The sequence below is a fragment of the Lissotriton helveticus genome, chromosome 5_1 (genome assembly GCF_964261635.1).
Source record: "Lissotriton helveticus chromosome 5_1, aLisHel1.1, whole genome shotgun sequence".
Taxonomy (NCBI): domain Eukaryota; kingdom Metazoa; phylum Chordata; class Amphibia; order Caudata; family Salamandridae; genus Lissotriton; species Lissotriton helveticus.
Window position 1 is genome coordinate 1,921,912,952 of NC_136065.1, and position 24,486 is coordinate 1,921,937,437.

General features: G+C 42.2%; 6 non-coding genes across 6 annotated transcripts; all 6 read left to right on the forward strand.

The window, feature by feature from the left end:
- Positions 1-636: 636 nt before the first annotated feature.
- TRNASTOP-UCA (transfer RNA opal suppressor (anticodon UCA)) lies at positions 637-723 on the forward strand. Its single transcript has one exon. It is a non-coding gene; the product is annotated as a tRNA-Sec (tRNA).
- A 9,365-nt stretch (positions 724-10,088) lies between these two features.
- Positions 10,089-10,175, forward strand: TRNASTOP-UCA (transfer RNA opal suppressor (anticodon UCA)). Its single transcript has one exon. It is a non-coding gene; the product is annotated as a tRNA-Sec (tRNA).
- Positions 10,176-13,254: 3,079 nt separating this feature from the next.
- TRNASTOP-UCA (transfer RNA opal suppressor (anticodon UCA)) lies at positions 13,255-13,341 on the forward strand. The gene has a single exon. It is a non-coding gene; the product is annotated as a tRNA-Sec (tRNA).
- Positions 13,342-16,419: 3,078 nt separating this feature from the next.
- TRNASTOP-UCA (transfer RNA opal suppressor (anticodon UCA)) lies at positions 16,420-16,506 on the forward strand. The gene has a single exon. It is a non-coding gene; the product is annotated as a tRNA-Sec (tRNA).
- Positions 16,507-19,665: 3,159 nt separating this feature from the next.
- TRNASTOP-UCA (transfer RNA opal suppressor (anticodon UCA)) lies at positions 19,666-19,752 on the forward strand. The gene has a single exon. It is a non-coding gene; the product is annotated as a tRNA-Sec (tRNA).
- A 3,190-nt stretch (positions 19,753-22,942) lies between these two features.
- TRNASTOP-UCA (transfer RNA opal suppressor (anticodon UCA)) lies at positions 22,943-23,029 on the forward strand. Its single transcript has one exon. It is a non-coding gene; the product is annotated as a tRNA-Sec (tRNA).
- The last annotated feature ends 1,457 nt before the right edge of the window (positions 23,030-24,486 follow it).

A 24,486-nucleotide genomic window follows, 5' to 3' on the forward strand; every position in this document is an offset into this window, starting at 1 on the left:
GTCATGTTGTGGTGTCTTGGCTTTCCTTTACTCAAGTCATGTTGTGGTGTTTTGGCTTTCCTTTACACAAGTCATGTTGCGATGTCTTGGCTTTCCTTTACTCAAATCATGTTGTGGTGTTTTGGCTCTCCTTTACACAAGTCATGTTGTGGTGTCTTGGCTTTCCTTTACTCAAGTCATATTGTGGCGTTTTGGCTTTCCTTTACACAATCATGTTGTGGTGTCTTGCTCTTTCCGTTCAAGGAGTCAGAGAGAGTGAGAGAACAGAGAAAGGCTTTAAGAATGTCTGTTTATTCTGTGTTCTGTAAACTCAAATCAGCACGGCCTTTCCTCTTCTATTGTTGTTAACGCTGACATTAGCAATGATTTATCTGAACTTTGTCGACATTATAAGAAAGTCTCGTTTACCCAGAAAGCCTGTCTCTGTTTTGCATACAATCAAAGGTTCATATTCTGAACTTTTGACTAAAACAGTGCATGAAAATAAAGACAAATCAAAAATAGAGCTGAGCCCGGAACTTCAATTAATAGTGGACATTGATAGCTAGTCGGATTACACATTTTGGCTCACACCCTACCTGTAAAAGAGTATGTATTCTTGTGATATATATACCTGTTTTGCTACACTGTTTCTTTGCCCGGATGAACCTCAGTGGTCTGGGGTGCAGGCTTCAAACCTGTAGCTGTCTAGCGACAGAGTGGTTCAATTCCACCTTCTGGGCGAGGCAGCTTTTGTGATGGGCTGCCCATTGTCAGGGTAACTAATACATGTTTTTTGTCAATTCTGTTCATGTTCACAACTTGTAGCAGACAATATTTGGTAACTACATTTTCAGCAGCCCTGCCGACACGTGTTTTCTTCTGTGTTTTCAAGGCCACGTCACCATTTAAGATCAAAGAGTAACCGAGAGAATTACTTGTTAAATAGTAGCCAGCGCTCTGAGGGGCGAATCATCTGGGCACCACAGCAAGTCATGAAAGGAAGGGTATGCATTAAAACAGTGTAGATTGGAGAATCTGACATTAATAATCTGAGAGATTGGGAAGAGATAGTGTCCGATACTAATGAAATGAAGACAATGATGTTCATCAATGGAATGAGGGTATCACATTTGACAATATCAAAGTAAATGGTCATCTATCTGCTCCCGTAGATGCCCCCGGTACTGAGGAAGGACCACTGAATCCCATCCTCAGTCCACGGAGTAGGCTTTTTGTGGGCACTTTACTTCTTTGTTGCAGACTTTGCTCACAGATCTTGGAGTCTCACAGTCTTTCTGTGCACCCAATATAAACAAATGAATAAATAAATACATGAATGCATATGTATAATGAAGCATGCAAAATGAGTTTGCCTCTAGGCTATCCATTTTTGGGGCCAGATAATGGACCCTGAGGCACAATGACATAAAGCGATATCCTCAGGGTTATACCATTCCATCACATTTGGAAACTAGGATTAAAAAGTCCTTTTGTACAATAAAAAGTCTAACATCCTTACCTCGTCCTCTCATCTGGAGTGATCCAGCAGAGCAAAAAATATGTTGCAGCATAACCTGATTAATAGAGTGTTTTAAATCTTCTGACTACCTCTGCCCTCCTCCACTGCTGGGGTGCCACCCTTTTCCCCTTTCCCCCCGAGTTCAATCAGAGGTCACAGAGCCCGGCTGTCACTGCATAGAGGCGCTCTGCTCAGCATCCTCAACCTTGTTCCCACATCAGCACGTGGACTGTTCCTAGTCCGTTGCACCTGCATCCCCCAGTTCACACCACTGCCGAGTGACTGACAGTTTTATCAGAGTAATCCAGGTCACCAAGAATGCAATGTTTAAGTCCCACACTTTTCATTTACAAAGCACTAGTGTTCGCAGGTGTCTTACTACAATTGAAGTGACTCGGAACTACAATTCCCAGAATGTATTAGGTTATTCAAATAAAATACAGGACAAGAGTGTTGCATGTTTGATACCAGGAAATCAACAGGTAACTCTTCCTTACATAGCTGACATTTTACATAAAGGTCAGCCTATGGTCTCTGCAAGTAATTCTGCCTAGGGCGAGAAGGCTTCGAGAGGCACAGCCAAGAGGAACGGTTACCAGGACGAACTACTACAAATCCTCCAAGAAAAGGCAAATACAGCAAACCTAAAACTGATGACTGATGTAGAAACGGGTATGTCAAGAAACGTTTAGATTTATTAATAAATACACCTACACCTCAGCTTCACTTGTCTTTACAATTAGCACATGTCGGGGTTGTGGTGTCTTGGACTTTCCTTTACACAAGTCATGTTGTGGTGTCTTGGGCTTTTCTTTCCACAAGTCGTTTTGAGGTGTCTTGGAATTTCCTTTCCATGAGTCATGTTGTGGTGTCTTGGACTTTCCTTTCCATGAGTCATGTTGTGGTGTCTTAGCTTTCCTTTACACAAGTCATGTTGTGGTGTCTTCTACTTTCCTTTACACAGGACATTTTGTGGTTTCTTGGCTTTCCTTTACACGAGTCATGTTGTGGTGCCATGGCGTTCCTTTACACAAGTCATGTTGTGGTGCCTTGGCTTGCCTTTTCATGAGTCACGTTGTGGTGTCTTGGCTTTCCTTTGCACTAGTCATGTTGTGGTGTCTTGACTTTCCTTTACACAAGTCATGTTGTGGTGTCTTGCTTTCCTTTACACAAGTCATGTTGTCTTGTCTTGAAATATCCTTTACACAAGTCATGTTATGGGGTCTTGATCTTTCCTTTACAGCATTCATGTTGTGTTGCCTTGGACTTTCCTTACCACAAGTCATGGTGTGGTGTCTTGGCCTTTCCTTTACACGAGTCATGTTTTGTTGTCTTGGACTTTTCATTTACACGAGCCATGTTGTGGTGTCTTCAGCTTTCCATGAGTTATGTTGTGGTATATTGGACTTTCCTTTACATAATTCATGTTGTGGTGTCTTGACTTTCCTTTACATGAGTCATGTTGTGTTCTCTTGATCTTCCTTTTACACAATTCATGTTGTGGTGTCTTGGCTTTCGTTTACACAATTCATGTTGTGGTGCCTTGGGCTTTCCTTTACACAAGTCATGTTGCGATGTCTTGGCTTTCCTTTACTCAAGTCATATTGTGGTGTTTTGGCTTTCCTTTACACAATCATGTTGTGGTGTCTTACTCTTTCCGTTCAAGGAGTCAGAGAGAGTGAGAGAACAGAGTAAGGCTTTAAGAATGTCTGTTTATTCTGTGTTCTGTAAACTCAAATCAGCACGGCCTTTCCTCTTTTATTGTTGTTAACGCTGGGGGGCGTGGCTAAGCGCCCGACGCGAATGGCAGCAACCGGGTAGCGGCTCCGTCCACATCGGGGCATACAGGCGGTTCGCTTTCCTTCTGCGAGCCATGAAGCACAGTACCTGATGTCGGAGCTCCCCAGGTACCATCCAGGCTGACTTTTGTTGCTCCATTACACCGAGCTGCATTTATTTCCCGAATTCCTTCTCGGTCGCGGCACCTCCGGGTCGCGACCGCCATTTTGTTTTTGTCTGCCGGAGCTTCGCGCAGTTGCGCACTTCACCGCACATGCTTCATTGGCTCATAAGGATCTCCTCTTTGATGCCATTTTCTCTTCAACGATAATGGATACTCTCCTCTCTCAACAAAGGTGACTTTCTTTACTTTCTGCATTTGACCTGCTGTTATTGCTTCGAATTTGTTAATCTCCTCAGGCTGGGCGGCCATTTTGTTGTGCTGTACTCTGCGCTATTCCCGACGCCTAATTCATTGCTCTTTCAATGGCGCAACGCTCTGTCAAACTTCCTAAGCGCAATTTTATTAAAAATTCTAAGCTATTTACAACGTTGGCCAGCCTTGATACGTCTCTGAGCCCATCCACTGACAGTGTGGCAGCTGACATGGCGGCATCTTCTTCTCAGGTAGCACCCAAGCCTGACTCACTCCCAAAAAGGCTGAAAAAGAATCCCCCTTCTCCATCAAATTCCTCCTCGGATTCCTCCTCACCTATCTCAATTGAATTGCTCCTTGAAGAAATACGAGCCCTGCGACCCTTCATGGAGGACACCAATGCAAAGTTGCAAACGCTCACTGATAATTGGTCAACCATGGATACCAGGGTTTCTTGTGTGGAAAAGGAGGTTTCGTCGCTTCAGGAAACGGCTACCAAAGTCGTTCATATGGATTTTCAGATTTCCTCTCTTCAGAAACAGGTCGAAAATCTTGAAAATAGGAATAGGCGCAATAATTTACGTCTTTACGGCCTGAAGGAGGGAAGCGAGGGGGAGGATCCTATTGCCTTCTTTCAATCCTTTATTCCCAAGCTTCTGCACTTGCCTGACGGCACTTCTCTCAACATTCAACGTGCTCACAGGCTTGGACGACTCCCGTCCTCTCCTACGCCTTCCACTAAACCGAGGGGTGTAATAATGTACTTCCTTGAATACACGGACTTGATGAAGGTCCTCTTAGCCGCCAAGTCATTTCCTCGCATCACCTGGTCAGGCTCCACCTTATATTTTGCTCAAGATTATGCCAAAGCCACTGCTGACCGCCGAAAAGCTTTCTTGGACATGAGACCTGATCTCCGTTCCATTGGAGCTCGATATGGCCTTTTTCACCCATGTCTTTTCAAAGTCACCTATAACAACAAGACTACTTCTTATGAGGATCCTGTGCGACTCCGGAGTTTTCTGAATTCTTGTGGTTCTACAGGCATGGAGTTCTCCAATTCATCGTCTTCGTTTCCACCTTGACTATGTCGCAGCTCGCATTGATTTTACCTGGTCATTGTTGATCACTGTTCACCCTTGTTTGCTTAGTTTCGTGTTCTAAGACTCTTATTGAGTCTATATGTTTATCTTCTTTGTTATTTGTTCAATGAGTTATCATTTGTCTGTAAGTTATCGGTTTGTGCTTTTGACCCTTCTTATTACCTTACCTTGTTGTTCTCCTTTCTCCACAGATTGTTCATAGCGATCCGTCCTGTTTTCTCCGATTGGACTTTTCACTGCCCTACCTGTTCGCCCTTCGTTGGTTGGTCTTACCTACCTCCCGTCTTCTCCTTTCGTTTCGTTCCCATTCCGTCCCGTCGTTGACCCTTCCTTCCTTCCAAAATTCTGTGTAAGTATTTCCCCCTTATTGTACCGCACCATGTTCTCATTGAATGGATTCGTTTTCTGTGTTGTACTCTTTTTGCTCTTTTTCCCTCTGTTGTTGATAGTATTGTCCCACTTGCTTTTCATTCCTCTATTTCTTCTGTCTCTCTTTTCTGACATTACTCTTTTTTCTTCCACGGATATTCTGGTTCTTCTCCTATATTCTCTTATGATTACCCTACATCTACCTTCTTGCTCTATGGTGCCTCCCTCTTTCTGGTGTGTTGTCTTCCTGCTTTCTGGCTGTTTTTTCTGGATCTTATTTTACCTTAGCTTCTCTCGCCTCTGGCCCGCATCACTCTTCTCTTTGAACCACACACAGTATCCCACATCACCTCTTTTCTTGGGGACATCCCCTCACAGCCCTCTCCTTAGGTTTTTTCTTCCTCGTTTTTCTTTGGCTTTTACTTCTTTGTTTTTTCATTCCTTTGAATTGTTCCTCTATTCTCCTTCACTGGTTTTCAGTTTCTCCTTTCTCGCACTTTATGAGGCTTTCTTATATTCCCTATTCCCACTTTTCCCCTCTTCCTTGTTCTTGATGTCATTACGCATTATTTCTTGGAAAGTTAAAGGCTTACATTCTCCCATTAAAAGGCAAAAGATACTCTCCCACTTAGCTAAATTGAATGTGGATATCGCCTTTTTGCAAGAAACCCATTTATCTGATGCTGAGGCTATCAAGCTCCAAAGAGGTTGGGTGGGTAAAGTTTTTTCAGCTCCTGGTGATGGTAAAAGAAATGGTGTTGCTTTGTTAATTCGTAAGTCTTTTTCTCACTCTGTATTGCATTCCGAATTCGACCCTGAAGGCAGATGGCTATTTGTTAAACTTTCCTCAAGAGGTGTCTCTTTTTCCCTACTCAATGTTTATGCCCCCACAGGAGGAAATCCTACTTTTTGGAACGCATTTGCCTCTCGTATTACTGCTTGTATTGATGACAACTTCATATTAGCGTGCGATTGTAATATGCCATTAGACCCCTTTTTGGACAGACACTCCAGCTCCTTTTTCGTTCCTAACAAATCTCATAAACTTTTCACACATGCCATCTCTCAGCATAAGCTAGTTGATGCTTGGCGCATATGTAATCCGACCAGTAAAGAATTTACATTTTACTCCCCGGTTCACCATTCCCAATCACGCATTGATTATATCTTTCTCTCTCATCATATTTCCCAATCCCTTTCCCACGCTGAGATTGGCCCCATAGTATTCTCTGATCACGCCCCAGTCCTAATTAATGTTGATATTTTACCCACATCCACCGGACCTAAAAGATGGCGCTTTAATAATACCCTTCTCCTTGATCCCAAATTTACTGCTTCCTTTATTGAGTTTACTACTGAATTTTTTGCTATTATTGATACTCCCTCTTTAGCCACGCACACTATTTGGGACGCTTACAAAGCTGCGGCCAGAGATTTCATTATACGACATGTTGCCACGAAGCGTAAACTTGCTCGTAAACATACCACTGCTCTTTTATCTCAGATTAAAGCCCTTGAACATTCCTTTTACACTTTTCACACTCAGGAAAGCTTAACAGCCCTTGTAAATGCAAAAATGAGTTATAACAAACAGTCCACTGATGATGCATTGCTGTACTTGTTGAAATCCAGCTCGAAATTTTATGGTGGGAAGAATAAGGCGGGGAAAGTTCTTGCTAATTATTTGAAAGTTAAACAGAACAAACTGAATATTGAATCTGTTTTTGATGTTAACTCAGTCCTGCAACATAAAGATGCTGATATTTTGGAGGAATTCTCTCGTTTCTACTCTGCACTCTATTCCTCTGACACCCACCCCTCTCCTCACTCTCTTTCCACCTTCTTTGCAAGCATTCAGCCTCCTCCTAACTTTCCTATTGACCTAACCTCCCTCGAAACTCCCCTCACCATTCGTGAATTACATATTGCACTCCACTCCCTTAAGAAAGACAAGGCCCCCGGCCCTGATGGTTTTACTGTCAAATTTTATCAACACTTTGCCACTCTTCTGCTACCCAAACTACTTCAACTTCTCGATTCCTTCAAAACCAGTGGTGCTTCCTCGGGCACTTTTTCAGATGCCTACATTTGCATTATACCCAAGGAAGGGAAGGACGCCCAACATTGTAAGAATTATAGACCAATATCACTTGTCAACATTGATTACAAGTTATATGCCAAATCCTTAGCCATTAGATTAGATACTTTTCTCCCAGATCTCCTTGGACCTGAACAATCAGGATTTGTTAAGGGTCGCTTCATTTCAGACAATACCAGACTCCTCTTTAATGTTCTTTCTAAATCATCCCGATTTAATGATTCCCTAGCCGCAATCGCCCTAGATGCCGAGAAGGCATTTGACATGGTAGAATGGTCTTTTCTTTTCTCTACCTTAAAATGGTTTGGATTTGGCCCTAATTTTATCTCCCTCATCTCCTTTCTTTATGCAAACCCTAGAGCAGCGGTCTGTGCCAACGGCCTGATTTCCTCTTTTTTTTGTCTTGGGAGGGGCATTAGACAAGGTTGTCCTCTCTCCCCTTTTCTTTTTAACCTTGCCCTAGAACCCTTTTTATCTAAGTTACGTCAAAACCCAAACATTCATGGCTTCCCTCTTTTTCACTCCCAAATCAAGTTAGCCGCCTACGCTGACGACATTTTACTCTTTATTTCAAACCCATCTGTATCCATCCCAGCTTTCCTTGATGAAGTCACTACTTACTCCCATCTTTCTGGTTACAAACTAAATCACGATAAGTGTGAAATTTTACCCCTTACCAAATTCACCTTCAAGCCTGATTTCGCAACATCCAATTTCAAATGGAGTCCGACCCATATCAAATATCTCGGTCTGCATATCACCCCTTCTGTCCCTGATACTATATCATTATGCCTTACTAAATGTACTCAGAAGATAACTGACCTTACTTCCAGATGGCATCCCTTATACCTTTCCTGGTGGGGTCGTCTCGACACCATTAAGATGATGCTTTCCCCAATTGTCCTCTATACCATTTCTAATATTCCTCTTGCTATTCCTGCAAATTTTTTTGCTAAACTCAATACTACATTATCCTCCTTTTTATGGTCGGGAAAGAAACCGCGCATGTCCCTTTCTCGTCTGCGCCTCCCCAAATCGGAGGGCGGGGTTAATTTCCCTAATTTTCCCGCTTATCATAAAGCTTTCCTCCTGAAACAAGCCGCTATATGGCTTAAAGATCCTCCCGACCCCCTTCCCCTTTGGGCTGAACTTGAACGACTCTCTCTTTCTCCCTTTTCCTTTGCCGAATACCTCTCCTTCTCTCGCAAACCCCAATTCTTATCCACCCCCATTCACAAATATACTGCGAAATTACTCTTAACCTCTGCTCCACTACCTCCCTCTTCTATTCCCAAACTTCTTGCCACCACTATTTGGTATAACAATAGTATTCTTATTAACCAGAAGCCTTTTTACTGGAAAACTTGGAGGCAACGAGGTTTAATTTGTGTCTCCCAACTCTTTACTGGATCTGTTTTCATACCTTTCCCTGACCTTCGCCGAACCTTCTCTCTCCCTTCCTCCTTTCTTCGCAAATACATCTTACTTAAGACTGCAGTTATGTCTGCATACGACTCCCTCTCTCACTCGTCTTCACCTGCGCTCTCTGATACTCATATTTCCTCTCTGCATCTCCAATTGCGCTCCAATCCCTCCGCATCTTCCATCTACCATTCCCTTCATAACCCTTCCTCACCTCGGCCTAAAACCACAGTGGAAGAGCAGTGGGAATCTGATCTCGTCGTATCTTGGCCCACCTCCCTATGGGATAAAATATGGATTAAGCTCCGCAAATCCTCTAGAGCTGCATCTCTCACACAAACACTCTTCTTCCTATATAATAGACTCCTTTACACGCCATCTCTTCTCCACAAAAGATTCCCTTTGGTTCCGGACCTCTGCTGGTCTTGTTCTGCCCCCAATGGCACGCTTTTTCATATGCTTTTTCTATGCCCTCTCACGCACTCATTTTGGACCAAGGTGTGGGACCAAATCAACTCTATTTTTCAGACTTCTATCCCCTTCTCTCTCACTGACCTCTTCCTTGGCTCTCTCTCTTCCTCCTGGACCGAAGTTGAAGCAAATGTTCATATTATTGATTTGTTATTAGCTGTTGCGTTTCAACAGATTACTGTTAATTGGAAAAATTTGAAGGATATTACTTTCAAAGCTTGGTGGTTTAACGTATGTTATAATCATAGATTGGACACTGCATTTGTTTATCCCCTCACCCTGGCCCCAAAACGACATGCGTTATGGCTTCCTATCACCCTTTACCTGGATGTTTGCGCCAAGCGTTCCTCTCACCTACCCCCATTTCAGCAAGAGGTTTCGAAACCTCCCTGAGTTGCCTTTAGTTCCTTATTTTTCACGAGTTTTTAAATCTCTGCTTTTAGTTGCATTGTTTTCCCATATTACCAAGCCTCTCCCAGTGTATATTTTGCATTTTTTTAGCCTCATCTACTTTTTATTTTCTTTTTTCTTTTTCCCCCTGCATTCATTATCTTATGTTATTTATTGTGATGCCCTAGTTTATTAACCTTTTTGATGATGATGTATTTCACTCCGCTCTTTGTAATGACAATTTTGTTTATTTCAATAAAATTTTATTGAACTTAAAAAAATTGTTGTTAACGCTGACATTAGCAATGATTTATCTGAACTTTGTCCACATTATAAGAAAGTCTTGTTTACCCGGAAAGCCTGTCTCTGTTTTGCATACAATCAAAGGTTCATATTCTAAACTTTTGACTAAAACAGTGCATGAAAATAAAGACAAATCAAAAATAGAGCTGAGCCCAGAACTTCAATAAACAGTGGACATTGATAGCTAGGCGGTTTACACATTTTGGCTCACACCCTACCTGTAAAAGAGTATGTATTCTTGTGATATATATACCTGTTTTGCTACACTGTTTCTTTGCCCGGATGAACCTCAGTGGTCTGGGGTGCATGCTTCAAACCTGTAGCTGTCTAGCAACAGAGTGGTTCAATTCCACCTTCTGGGCGAGGCAGCTTTTGTGATGGGCTGCCCATTATCAGGGTAACTAATATATGTTTTTTTGTCAATTCTGTTCATGTACACAACTTGTAGCAGACAATATTTGGTAACTACATTTTCAGCAGCCCTGCCGACACGTGTTTTCTTCTGTGTTTTCAAGGCCATATCACCATTTAAGATCAAAGAGTAACTGAGAGAATTACTTGTTAAATAGTAGCCAGCGCTCTGAGGGCGATTCATCTGGGCACCCCAGCAAGTCATGAAAGGAAGGGTATGCATTAAACACAGTGTAGATTGGAGAATCTGACATTAATAATCTGAGAGATTGGGAAGAGATAGTGTCCGATACTAATGAAATGAAGGCAGTGATGCTCATCAATGGAATGAGGGTATCACATTTGACAATATCAAAGTAAATGGTCATATATCTGCTCCCGTAGATGCCCCCGGTACTGAGGAAGGAGAACTGAACCCAATCCTCAGTCCACGGAGTAGGCTTTTTGTGGGCACTTTACTTCTTTGTTGCAGACTTTCCTCACAGATCTTGGAGTCTCACAGGCTTTCTGTGCACCCAAATTAAATAAATGAATAAATAAATACATGAATGCATATGTATAAGGAAGCATGCAAAATGAGTTTGCCTCTAGGCTATCCCATTTTTGGGGCCAGATAATGGACCCTGAGGCACAACGACATAAAGCGATATCCTCAGGGTTATACCATTCCATCACATTTGGAAACTAGGATTAAAAAGTCCTTTTGTACAACAAAAAATCTAACATCCTTACCTCGTCCTCTCATCTGGAGTGATCCAGCAGAGCAAAAAATATGTTGCAGCATAACCTGATTAATAGAGTGTTTTAAATCTTCTGACCGCCTCTGCCCATCTCCACTGCTGGGGTGCCACCCTTTTCCCCCCGAGTTCAATCAGAGGTCACAGAGCCCGGCTGTCACTGCACAGAGGCGCTCTGCTCAGCATCCTCAACCTTGTTCCCACATCAGCACGTGGCCTGTTCCTAGTCCGTTGCACCTGCACCCCCCAGTTCACACCACTGCCGAGTGACTGACAGTTTAATCAGAGTAATCCAGGTCACCAAGAATGCAATGTTTAAGTCTCACACTTTTCATTTACAAAGCACTAGTGTTTGCAGGTGTCTTACTACAATTGAAGTGACTCGGAACTACAATTCCCAGAATGTATTAGGTTATTCAAATAAAATACAGGACAAGAGTGTTGCATGTTTGATACCATGAAATCCTCAGGTAACTCTTCCTTACATAGCTGACCATTTACACAAAGGTCAGCCTATGGTCTCTGCAAGTAATTCTGCCTAGGGTGAGAAGGCTTCGAGAGGCACAGCCAAGAGGAACGGTTACCAGGCGGAACTACTACAAATCCTCCAAGAAAAGGCAAATACAGCAAACCTAAAACTGATGCCTGATGTAGAAACGGGAATGTCAAGAAACGTTTAGATTTATTAATAAATACACCTACACCTCAGCTTCACTTGTCTTTACAATTAGCACTTGTCAGGGTTGTGGTGTCTTTGACTTTCCTTTACACAAGTCATGTTGTGGTGTCTTGGGCTTTTTTTTCCACAAGTCGTTTTGAGGTGTCTTGGAATTTCCTTTCCATGAGTCATGTTGTGATGTCTTGGACTTTCCTTTCCATGAGTCATGTTGTGGTGTCTTGGCTTTACTTTACACAAGTCATGTTGTGGTGTCTTCTACTTTCCTTTACACAAGACATTTTGTGGTTTCTTGGCTTTCCTTTTCATGAGCCACATTGTGGTGTCTTGGCTTTCCTTTACACTAGTCATGTTGTGGTGTCTTGACTTTCCTTTACACAAGTCATGTGGTGGTGTCTTGGCTTTCCTTTACACAAGTCATGTTGTATTGTCTTGAAATATCCTTTACACAAGTCATGTTATGGGGTCTTGATCTTTCCTTTACAGCATTCATGTTGTGTTGTCTTGGACTTTCCTTACCACAAGTCATGGTGTGGTGTCTTGGCCTTTCCTTTACACGAGTCATGTTTTGTTGTCTTGGACTTTTCATTTACACGAGCCATGTTGTGGTGTCTTCAGCTTTCCATGAGTTATGTTGTGGTATCTTGGACTTTCCATTTACACAATTCATGTTGTGGTGTCTTGGCTTTCCTTTACATGAGTCATGTTGTGTTTTCTTGATCTTCCTTTTACACAATTCATATTGTGGTGTCTTGGCTTTCGTTTACACAATTCATGTTGTGGTGTCTTGGCTTTCTTTTACACAATTCATGTTGTGGTGCCTTGGGATTTCCCGTACACAAGTCATGTTGCGATGTCTTGGCTTTCCTTTACTCAAGTCATGTTGTGGTGTTTTGGCTTTCCTTTACACAAGTCATGTAGTGGTGTCTTGGCTTTCCTTCACTCAAGTCATATTGTAGTGTTTTGGCTTTCCTTTACACAAGTCATGTTGTGGTGTCTTGGCTTTCCTTTACTCATGTCATGTTGTGGTGTTTTGGCTTTCCTTTCCACAAGTCATGTTGCGATGTCTTGGCTTTCCTTTACTCAAGTCATGTTGTGGTTTTTTGGCTTTCCTTTACACAAGTCATGTTGTGGTGTCTTGGCTTTCCTTTACTCAAGTCATATTGTGGTGTTTTGGCTTTCCTTAACACAATCATGTTGTGGTGTCTTGCTCTTTCCGTTCAAGGAGTCAGAGAGAGTGAGAGAACAGAGTAAGGCTTTAAGAATGTCTGTTTATTCTGTGTTCTGTAAACTCAAATCAGCACGGCCTTTCCTCTTCTATTGTGGTTAACGCTGACATTAGCAATGATTTATCTGAACTTTGTCCACATTATATAAAAGTCTCGTTTACTTAGAAAGCCTGTCTCTGTTTTGCATACAATCAAGCGTTCATATTCTGAACTTTTGACTAAAACAGTGCACAAAAATAAAGACAAATCAAAAATAGAGCTTAGCCCAGAACTTCAATAAATAGTGGACATTGATAGCTAGGCGGATTACACATTTTGGCTCACACCCTACCTGTAAAAGAGTATGTATTCTTGTGATATATATACCTGTTTTGCTACACTGTTTCTTTGCCCGGATGAACCTCAGTGGTCTGGGGTGCAGGCTTCAAACCTGTAGCTATCTAGCGACAGAGTAGTTCAATTCCACCTTCTGGGCGAGGCAGCTTTTGTGATGGGCTGCCCATTATCAGGGTAACTAATACATTTTTTTTGTCAATTCTGTTCATGTTCACAACTTGTAGCAGACAATATTTGGTAACTACATTTTCAGCAGCCCTGCCGACACGTGTTTTCTTCTGTGTTTTCAAGGCCACGTCACCATTTAAGGTCAAAGAGTTACCGAGAGAATTACTTGTTAAATAGTAGCCAGCGCTCTGAGGGGCGATTCATCTGGGCACCCCAGCAAGTCATGAAAGGAAGGGTATGCATTAAACACACTGTAGATTGGAGAATCTGACATTAATAATCTGAGAGATTGGGAAGAGATAGTGTCCGATACTAATGAAATGAAGGCAGTGATGTTCATCAATGGAATGAGAGTATCACATCTGACAATATCAAAGTAAATGGTCATCTATCTGCTCCCGTAGATGCCCCTGGTACTGAGGAAGGACCACTGAACCCAATCCTCAGTCCACGGAGTAGGCTTTTTGTGGGCACTTTACTTCTTTGTTGCAGACTTTGCTCACAGATCTTGGAGACTCACAGTCTTTCTGTGCACCCAAATTAAACAAATGAATAAATGAATACATGAATGCATATGTATAATGAAGCATGCACAATGAGTTTGCCTCTAGGCTATCCCATTTTTGGGGCCAGATAATGGACCCTGAGGCACAACGACATAAAGCGATATCCTCAGGGTTATACCATTCCATCACATTTGGAAACTAGGATTAAAAAGTCCTTTTGTACAACAAAAAATCTAACATCCTTACCTTTTCCTCTCATCTGAAGTGATCCAGCAGAGCAAAAAATGTGTTGCAGCATAACCTGATTAATAGAGTGTTTTAAATCTTCTGACCGCCTTTGCCCTCCTCCACTGCTGGGGTGCCACCCTTTTCCCCCGAGTTCAATCAGAGGTCACAGACCCCGGCTGTCACTGCATAGAGGCGCTCTGCTCAGCATCTTCAACCTTGTTCCCACAACAGCACGTGGCCTGTTCCTAGTCCGTTGCACCTGCACCCTCCAGTTCACACCACTGCCGAGTGACTGACAGTTTTATCAGAGTAATCCAGGTCACCAAGAATGCAATGTTTAAGTCCCACACTTTTCATTTACAAAGCACTAGTGTTCGCAGGTGTCTTACTACAATTGTAGTGACTCGGAACTACAATTCCCAGAATGTATTAGGTTATTCAAATAAAATACAGGACAAGAGTGTTGCATGTTTGATACCATGAAATCACCAGGTAACTCTTCCTTACATAGCTGACCATTTACATAAAGGTCAGCCTATGGTATCTGCAAGTAAGCCTGCCTAGGGCAAGAAGGCTTCGAGAGGCACAGCCAAGAGGAACGGTTACCAGGAGGAACTACTACAAATCCTCCAAGAAAAGGCAAATACAGCAAACCTAAAACTGATGACTGATGTAGAAACGGGTATGTCAAGAAATGTTTAGATTTATTAATTAATACACCCACACCTTAGCTTCACTTGTCTTTACAATTAGCACATGTCCGGGTTGTGGTGTCTTGGATTTTCCTTTACAAAAGTCATGTTGTGGTGTCTTGGGCTTTTCTTTCCACAAGTCGTTTTGAGGTGTCTTGGAATTTCCTTTCCATGAGTCATGTTGTTGTGTCTTGGACTTTTCTTTCCATGAGTCATGTTGTGGTGTCTTGGCTTTCCTTTACACAAGTCATGTTGTGGTGTCTTCTACTTTGCTTTACACAAGACATTTTGTGGTTTCTTGGCTTTCCTTTACACGAGTCATGTTGTGGTGCCATGGCTTTCCTTTACACAAGTCATGTTGTGGTGCCTTGGCTTGCCTTTTCATGAGTCACGTTGTGGTGTCTTGGCTTTCCTTTACACTAGTCATGTTGTGGTGTCTTGACTTTCCTTTACACAAGTCATGTTGTGGTGTCTTGGCTTTCCTTTACACAAGTCATGCTGTCTTGTCTTGAAATATCCTTTACACAAGTCATGTTATGGGGTCTTGATCTTTCCTTTACAGCATTCATGTTGTGTTGTCTTCGACTTTCCTTACCACAAGTCATGGTGTGATGTCTTGGCCTTTCCTTTACACGAGTCATGTTTTGTTGTCTTGGACTTTTCATTTACACGAGCCATGTTGTGGTGTCTTCAGCTTTCCATGAGTTATGTTGTGGTATCTTGGACTTTCCATGTACACAATTCATGTTGTGGTGTCTTGGCTTTCCTTTACATGAGTCATGTTGTGTTTTCTTGATCTTCCTTTTACACAATTCATGTTGTGGTGTCTTGGCTTTCGTTTACACAATTCATGTTGTGGTGTCTTGGCTTTCTTTTACACAATTCATGTTGTGGTGCCTTGGGCTTTCCTTTACACAAGTCATGTTGCGATGTCTTGGCTTTCCTTTACTCAAGTCATGTTGTGGTGTTTTGGCTTTCCTTTACACAAGTCATGTAGTGGTGTCTTGGCTTTCCTTTACTCAAGTCATATTGTAGTGCTTTGGCTTTCCTTTACACAAGTCATGTTGTGGTGTCTTGGCTTTCCTTTACTCAAGTCATGTTGTGGTGTTTTGGCTTTCCTTTACACAAGTCATGTTGCCATGTCTTGGCTTTCCTTTACTCAAGTCATGTTGTGGTGTTTTGGCTTTCCTTTACACAATCATGTTGTGGTGTCTTGCTCTTTCCGTTCAAGGAGTCAGAGAGAGTAAGAGAACAGAGTAAGGCTTTAAGAATGTCTGTTTATTCTGTGTTCTGTAAACTCAAATCAGCACGGCCTTTCCTCTTCTATTGTGGTTAACGCTGACATTACCAATGATTTATCTGAACTTTGTCAACATTACAAGAAAGTCTCGTTTACCCAGAAAGCCTGTCTCTGTTTTGCATACAGTCAAAGGTTCATATTCTGAACTTTTGACTAAAACAGTGCATGAAAATAAAGACAAATCAAAAATAGAGCTGAGCCCAGAACTTCAATAAATAGTGGACATTGATAGCTAGGCGGATTACACATTTTGGCTCACACCCTACCTGTAAAAGAGTATGTATTCTTGTGATATATATACCTGTTTTGCTACACTGTTTCTTTGCCCGGATGAACCTCAGTGGTCTGGGGTGCAGGCTTCAAACCTGTAGCTGTCTAGCGACAGAGTGGTTCAATTCCACCTTCTGGGCGAGGCAGCTTTTGTGATGGGCTGCCCATTATCAAGGTAACTAATACATGTTTTTCTGTCAATTCTGTTAATGTTCACAACTTGTAGCAGACAATATTTGGTAACTACATTTTCAGCAGCCCTGCCGACACGTGTTTTCGTCTGTGTTTTCAAGGGCACGTCACCATTTAAGATCAAAGAGTAACCAAGAGAATTACTTGTTAAATAGTAGCCAGCGCTCTGAGGGGCGATTCATCTGGGCACCCTAGCAAGTCATGAAAGGAAGGGTATGCATTAAACACAGTGCAGATTGGAGAATCTGACATTAATAATCAGAGAGATTGGGAAGAGATAGTGTCCGATACTAATGAAATGAAGGCAGCGATGTTCATCAATGGAATGAGAGTATCACATTTGACAATATCAAAGTAAATGGTCATCTATCTGCTCCCGTAGATGCCCCCAATACTGAGGAAGGAGCACTGAACCCCATCCTCAGTCCACGGAGTAGGCTTTTTGTGGGCACTTTACTTTTTTGTTGCAGACTTTGCTCACAGATCTTGGAGTCTCACAGTCTTTCTGTGCACCCAAATTAAACAAATGAATAAATAAATACATGAATGCATATGTATAATGAAGCATGCAAAATGAGTTTGCCTCTAGGCTATCCCATTTTTGGGGCCAGATAATGGACCCTGAGGCACAACGACATAAAGCGATATCCTCAGGGTTATACAATTCCATCACATTTGGAAACTAGGATTAAAAAGTCCTTTTGTACAACAAAAAAATCTAACATCCTTACCTCGTCCTCTCATCTGGAGTGATCCAGCAGAGCAAAAAATTTGTTGCAGCATAACCTGATTAATAGAGTGTTTTAAATCTTCTGACCGCCTCTGCCCTCCTCCACTGCTGGGGTGCCACCCTTTTCCCCTTTCCCCCCGAGATCAATCAGAGGTCAGAGAGCCCGGCTGTCACTGCATAGAGGCGCTCTGCACAGCATCCTCAACCTTGTTCCCACATCAGCACGTGGCCTGTTCCTAGTCCGTTGCACCTGCACCCCCCAGTTCACACCACTGCCGAGTGACTGACAGTTCTATCAGAGTAATCCAGGTCACCAAGAATGCAATGTTTAAGTCCCACACTTTTCATTTACAAAGCACTAGTGTTCGCAGGTGTCTTACTACAATTGAAGTGACTCGGAACTACAATTCCTAGAATGTATTAGATTATTTAAATAAAATACAGGACAAGAGTGTTGCATGTTTGATACCATGAAATGAACAGGTAACTCTTCCTTACATAGCTGACCATTTACATAAAGGTCAGCCTATGGTCTCTGCAAGTAATTCTGCCTAGGGCGAGAAGGCTTCGAGAGGCACAGCCAAGAGGGACGGTTACCAGGAGGAACTACTACAAATCCTTCAAGAAAAGGCAAATACAGCAAACCTAAAACTGATGACTGATGTAGAAACGGGTATGTCAAGAAATGTTTAGATTTATTAATAAATACACCTACACCTCAGCTTCACTTGTCTTTACAATTAGCACATGTCGGGGTTGTGGTGTCTTGGACTTTCCTTTACACAAGTCATGTTGTGGTGTCTTGGGCTTTTCTTTCCACAAGTCGTTTTGAGGTGTCTTGGAATTTCCTTTCCATGAGTCATGTTGTAGTGTCTTGGACTTTCCTTTCCATGAGTCATGTTGTGGTGTCTTGGCTTTCCTTTACACAAGTCATGTTGTGGTGTCTTCTACTTTCCTTTACACAAGACATTTTGTGGTTTCTTGGCTTTCCTTTACACGAGTCATGTTGTGGTGCCATGGCTTTCCTTTACACAAGTCATGTTGTGGTCCCTTGGCTTGCCTTTTCATGAGTCAAGTTGTGGTGTCTTGGCTTTCCTTTACACTAGTCATGTTGTGGCGTCTTGAATTTCCTTTACACAAGTCATGTTGTGGTGTCTTGGCTTTCCTTTACATTAGCTATGTTGTCTTGTCTTGAAATATCCTTTACACAAGTCATGTTATGGGGTCTTGATCTTTCCTTTACAGCATTCATGTTGTGTTGTCTTGGACTTTCCTTACCACAAGTCATGGTGTGGTGTCTTGGCCTTTCCTTTACACGAGTCATGTTTTGTTGTCTTGGACTTTTCATTTACACGAGCCATGTTGTGGTGTCTTCAGCTTTCCATGAGTTATGTTGTGGTATCTTGGACTTTCCATTTACACAATTCATGTTGTGGTGTCTTGGCTTTCCTTTACATGAGTCATGTTGTGTTTTCTTGATCTTCCTTTTACACAATTCATGTTGTGGTGTCTTGGCTTTCGTTTACACAATTCATGTTGTGGTGTCTTGGCTTTCTTTTACACAATTCATGTTGTGGTGCCTTGGGCTTTCCTTTACACAAGTCATGTTGCGATGTCTTGGCTTTCCTTTACTCAAGTCATGTTGTGGTGTTTTGGCTTTCCTTTACACAAGTCATGTAGTGGTGTCTTGGCTTTCCTTTACTCAAGTCATATTGTAGTGTTTTGGCTTTCCTTTACACAAGTCATGTTGTGGTGTCTTGGCTTTCCTTTACTCAAGTCATGTTGTGGTGTTTTGGCTTTCCTTTACACAAGTCAAGTTGCGATGTCTTGGCTTTCCTTTTATTCAAGTCATGTTGTGGTGTTTTGGCTTTCCTTTACACAAGTCATGTTGTGGTGTCTTGGCTTTCCTTTACTCAAGTCATATTGTGGTGTTTTGGCTTTCCTTTACACAATCATGTTGTGGTGTCTTGCTCTTTCCGTTCAAGGAGTCAGAGAGAGTGAGAGAACAGTGTAAGGCTTTAAGAATGTCTGTTTATTCTGTGTTCTGTAAACTCAAATCAGCACGGCCTTTCCTCTTCTATTGTGGTTAACGCTGACATTACCAATGATTTATCTGAACTTTGTCCACATTATAAGAAAGTCTCGTTTACCCAGAAAGCCTGTCTCTGTTTTGCATATAATCAAAGGTTCATATTCTGAACTTTTGACTAAAACAGTGCATGAAAATAAAGACAAATCAAAAATAGAGCTGAGCCCAGAACTTCAATAAATAGTGGACATTGATAGCTAGGCGGATTACACATTTTGGCTCAAACCCTACCTGTAAAAGAGTATGTATTCTTGTGATATATATACCTGTTTTGCTACACTTTTTCTTTGCCCGGATGAACCTCAGTGGTCTGGGGTGCAGGCTTCAAACCTGTAGCTGTCTAGCGACAGAGTGGTTCAATTCCACCTTCTGGGCGAGGCAGCTTTTGTGAAGGGCTGCCCATTATCAGGGTAACTAATACATGTTTTTTTGTCAATTCTGTTCATGTTCACAACTTGTAGCAGACAATATTTGGTAACTACATTTTCAGCAGCCCTGCCGACACGTGTTTTCTTCTGTGTTTTCAAGGCCACGTCACCATTTAAGATCAAAGAGTAACCGAGAGAATTACTTGTTAAATAGTAGCCAGCGCTCTGAGGGGCGATTCATCTGGGCACCCCAGCAAGTCATGAAAGGAAGGGTATGCATTAAACACAGTGTAGATTGGAGAATCTGACATTAATAATCTGAGAGATTGTGAAGAGATAGTGTCTGATACTAATGAAATGAAGGCAGTGATGTTCATCAATGGAATGAGGGTATCACATTTGACAATATCAAAGTAAATGGTCATCTATCTGCTCCCGTAGATGCCCCGGTACTGAGGAAGGAGCACTGAACCCCATCCTCAGTCCACGGAGTAGGCTTTTTGTGGGCACATTTCTTTTTTGTTGCAGACTTTGCTCACAGATCTTGGAGTCTCACAGTCTTTCTGTGCACCCAAATTAAACAAATGAATAAATAAATACATGAATGCATATGTATAATGACTCATGCAAAATGAGTTTGCCTCTAGGCTATCCCATTTTTGGGGCCAGATAATGGACCCTGAGGTACAACGACATAAAGCGATATCCTCAGGGTTATACCATTCCATCACATTTGGAAACTAGGATTAAAAAGTCCTTTTGTACAACAAAAAATCTAACATCCTTACCTCGTCCTCTCATCAGGAGTGATCCAGCAGAGCAAAAAATATGTTGCAGCATAACCTGATTAATAGAGTGTTTTAAATCTTCTGACCGCCTCTGCCCTCCTCCACTGCTGGGGTGCCACCCTTTTCCCCTTTCCCCCCGAGTTCAATCAGAGGTCACAGAGCCCGGCTGTCACTGCATAGAGGCGCTCTGCTCAGCATCCTCAACCTTGTTCCCACATCAGCACGTGGCCTGTTCCTAGTCCGTTGCACCTGCACCCCCCAGTTCACACCACTGCAGAGTGACTGGCAGTTTTATCAGAGTAATCCAGGTCACCAAGAATGCAATGTTTAAGTCCCACACTTTTCATTTACAAAGCACTAGTGTTCGCAGGTGTCTTACTACAATTGAAGTGACTCGGAACTACAATTCCCAGAATGTATTAGGTTATTCAAATAAAATACAGGACAAGAGTGTTGCATGTTTGATACCATGAAATCACCAGGTAACTCTTCCTTACATAGCTGACCATTTACATAAAGGTCAGCCTATGGTCTCTGCATGTAATTCTGCCTAGGGCGAGAAGGCTTCGAGAGGCACAGCCAAGAGGAACGGTTACCAGTCGGAACTACTACAAATCCTCCAAGAAAAGGCAAATACAGCAAACCTAAAACTGATGCCTGATGTAGAAACGGGTATGTCAAGAAACGTTTAGATTTATTAATAAATACACCTACACCTCAGCTTCACTTGTCTTTACAATTAGCACATGTCGGGGTTGTGGTGTCTTGGACTTTCCTTTACAGAAGTCATGTTGTGGTGTCTTGGGCGTTTCTTTCCACAAGTCGTTTTGAGGTGTCTTGGAATTTCCTTTCCATGAGTCATGTTGTGTTGTCTTGGACTTTCCTTTCCATGAGTCATGTTGTTGTGTCTTGGCTTTCCTTTACACAAGTCATGTTGTGGTGTCTTGACTTTCCTTTACACAAGTCATGTTGTGGTGTCTTGGCTTTCCTTTACACAAGTCATGTTGTCTTGTCTTGACTTTCCTTTACACAAGTCATGTTGTGGTGTCTTGGCTTGCCTTTTCATGAGTCATGTTGTGGTGCCATGCCTTTCCTTTACAAAAGTCATGTTGTGGGGCCTTGGCTTGCCTTTTCATGAGTCACGTTGTGGTGTCTTGTCTTTCCTTTACACTAGTCATGTTGTGGTGTCTTAACATTCCTTTACACAAGTCATGTTGTAGTGTCTTGGCTTTCCTTTACACAAGTCATGTTGTCTTGTCTTGAAATATCCTTTACACAAGTCATGTTATGGGGTCTTGATCTTTCCTTTACAGCATTCATGTTGTGTTGTCTTGGACTTTCCTTTACACGAGTCATGTTTTGTTGTCTTGGACTTTTCATTTACACGAGCCATGTTGTGGTGTCTTCAGCTTTCCATGAGTTATGTTGTGGTATCTTGGACTTTCCATTTACACAATTCATGTTGTGGTGTCTTGGCTTTCCTTTACATGAGTCATGTTGTGTTTTCTTGATCTTCCTTTTACACAATTCATGTTGTGGTGTCTTGGCTTTCGTTTACACAATTCATGTTGTGGTGTCTTGGCTTTCTTTTACACAATTCATGTTGTGGTGCCTTTGGGCTTTCCTTTACACAAGTCATGTTGCGATGTCTTGGCTTTCCTTTACTCAAGTCATGTTGTGGAGTTTTGGCTTTCCTTTACACCAGTCATGTAGTGGTGTCTTGGCTTTCCTTTACTCAAGTCATATCGTAGTGTTTTGGCTTTCCTTTACACAAGTCATGTTGTGGTGTCTTGGCTTTCCTTTACTCAAGTCATGTTGTGGTGTTTTGGCTTTCCTTTATACAAGTCATGTTGCGATGTCTTGGCTTTCCTTTACTCAAGTTATGTTGTGGTGTTTTGGCTTTCCTTTACACAAGTCATGTTGTGGTGTCTTGGCTTTCCTTTTCTCAAGTCATATTGTGGTGTTTTGGCTTTCCTTTACACAATCATGTTATGGTGTCTTGCTCTTTCCGTTCAAGGAGTCAGAGAGAGTGAGAGAACAGAGTAAGGCTTTAAGAATGTCTGTTTATTCGGTGTTCTGTAAACTCAAATCAGCACGGCCTTTCCTCTTCTACTGTTGTTAACGCTGACATTAGCAATGATTTATCTGAACTTTGTCCACATTATAAGAAAGTCTCGTTTACCCAGAAAGCCTGTCTCTGTTTTGCATACAATCAAAGGTTCATATTCTGAACTTTTGACTAAAACAGTGCATGAAAATAAAGACAAATCAAAAATAGAGCTGAGCCCAGAACTTCAATAAATAGTGGACATTGATAGCTAGGCAGATTACACATTTTGGCTCACACCCTACCTGTAAAAGAGGATGTATTCTTGTGATATATATACCTGTTTTGCTACCCTGCTTCTTTGCCCGGATGAACCTCAGTGGTCTGGGGTGCAGGCTTCAAACCTGTACCTCTCTAGCGACAGAGTGGTTCAATTCCACCTTCTGGGCGAGGCAGCTTTTGTGATGGGCTGCCCATTGTCAGGGTAACTAATACATGTTTTTTTGTCAATTCTGTTCATGTTCACAACTTGTAGTAGACAATATTTGGTAACTACATTTTCAACAGCCCTGCCGACACGTGTTTTCTTCTGTGTTTGTTTTCAAGGCCACGTCACCATTTAAGATCAAAGAGTAACCGAGAGAATTACTTGTTAAATAGTAGCCAGCTCTCTGAGGGGCGAATCATCTGGGCACCACAGCAAGTCATGAAAGGAAGGGTATGCATTAAACACACTGTAGATTGGAGAATCTGACATTAATAATCTGAGAGATTGGGAAGAGATAGTGTCCGATACTAATCAAATGAAGGCAGTGATGTTCATCAACGGAATGAGGGTATCGCATTTGACAATATCAAAGTAAATGGTCATCTATCTGCTCCCGTAGATGTCCCCGGTACTGAGGAAGGACCACTGAACCCCATCCTCAGTCCACGGAGTAGGCTTTTTGTGGGCACTTTACTTCTTTGTTGCAGGCTTTGCTCACAGATCTTGGAGTCTCACAGTCTTTCTGTGCACCCAATATAAACAAATGAATAAATAAATACATGAATGCATATGTATAATAAAGCATGCAAAATGAGTTTGCCTCTAGGCTATCCCATTTTTGGGGCCAGATAATGGACCCTGAGGCACAACAACATAAAGCGATATCCTCAGGGTTATACCATTCCATCACATTTGGAAACTAGGATTAAAAAGTCCTTTTGTACAACAAAAAATCTAACATCCTTACCTCGTCCTCTCATCTGGAGTGATCCAGCAGAGCAAAAAATATGTTGCAGCATAACCTGATTAATAGAGTGTTTTAAATCTTCTGACCGCCTCTGCCCTACTCCACTGCTGGGGTGCCACCCTTTTCCCCTTTCCCCCCGAGTTCAATCAGAGGTCACAGAGCCCGGCTGTCATGGGCATAGAGGCGCTCTGCTCAGCATCCTTAACCTTGTTCCCACATCAGCACGTGGCCTGTTCCTAGTCCGTTGCACCTGAATCCCCCAGTTCATACCACTGCCGAGTGACTGACAGTTTTATCAGAGTAATCCAGGTCACCAAGAATGCAATGTTTAAGTTCCACACTTTTCATTTACAAAGCACTAGTGTTCGCAGGTGTCTTACTACAATTGAAGTGACTCGGAACTACAATTCCCAGAATGTATTAGGTTATTCAAATAAAATACATGACAAGAGTGTTGCATGTTTGATACCATGAAATCACCAGGTAACTCTTCCTTACATAGCTGACCATTTACATAAAGGTCAGCCTATGGTCTCTGCAAGTAATTCTGCCTAGGGCGAGAAGGCTTCGAGAGGCACAGCCAAGAGGAACGGTTACCAGGAGGAACTACTACAAATCCTCCAAGAAAAGGCAAATACAGCAAACCTAAAACTGATGACTGATGTAGAAACG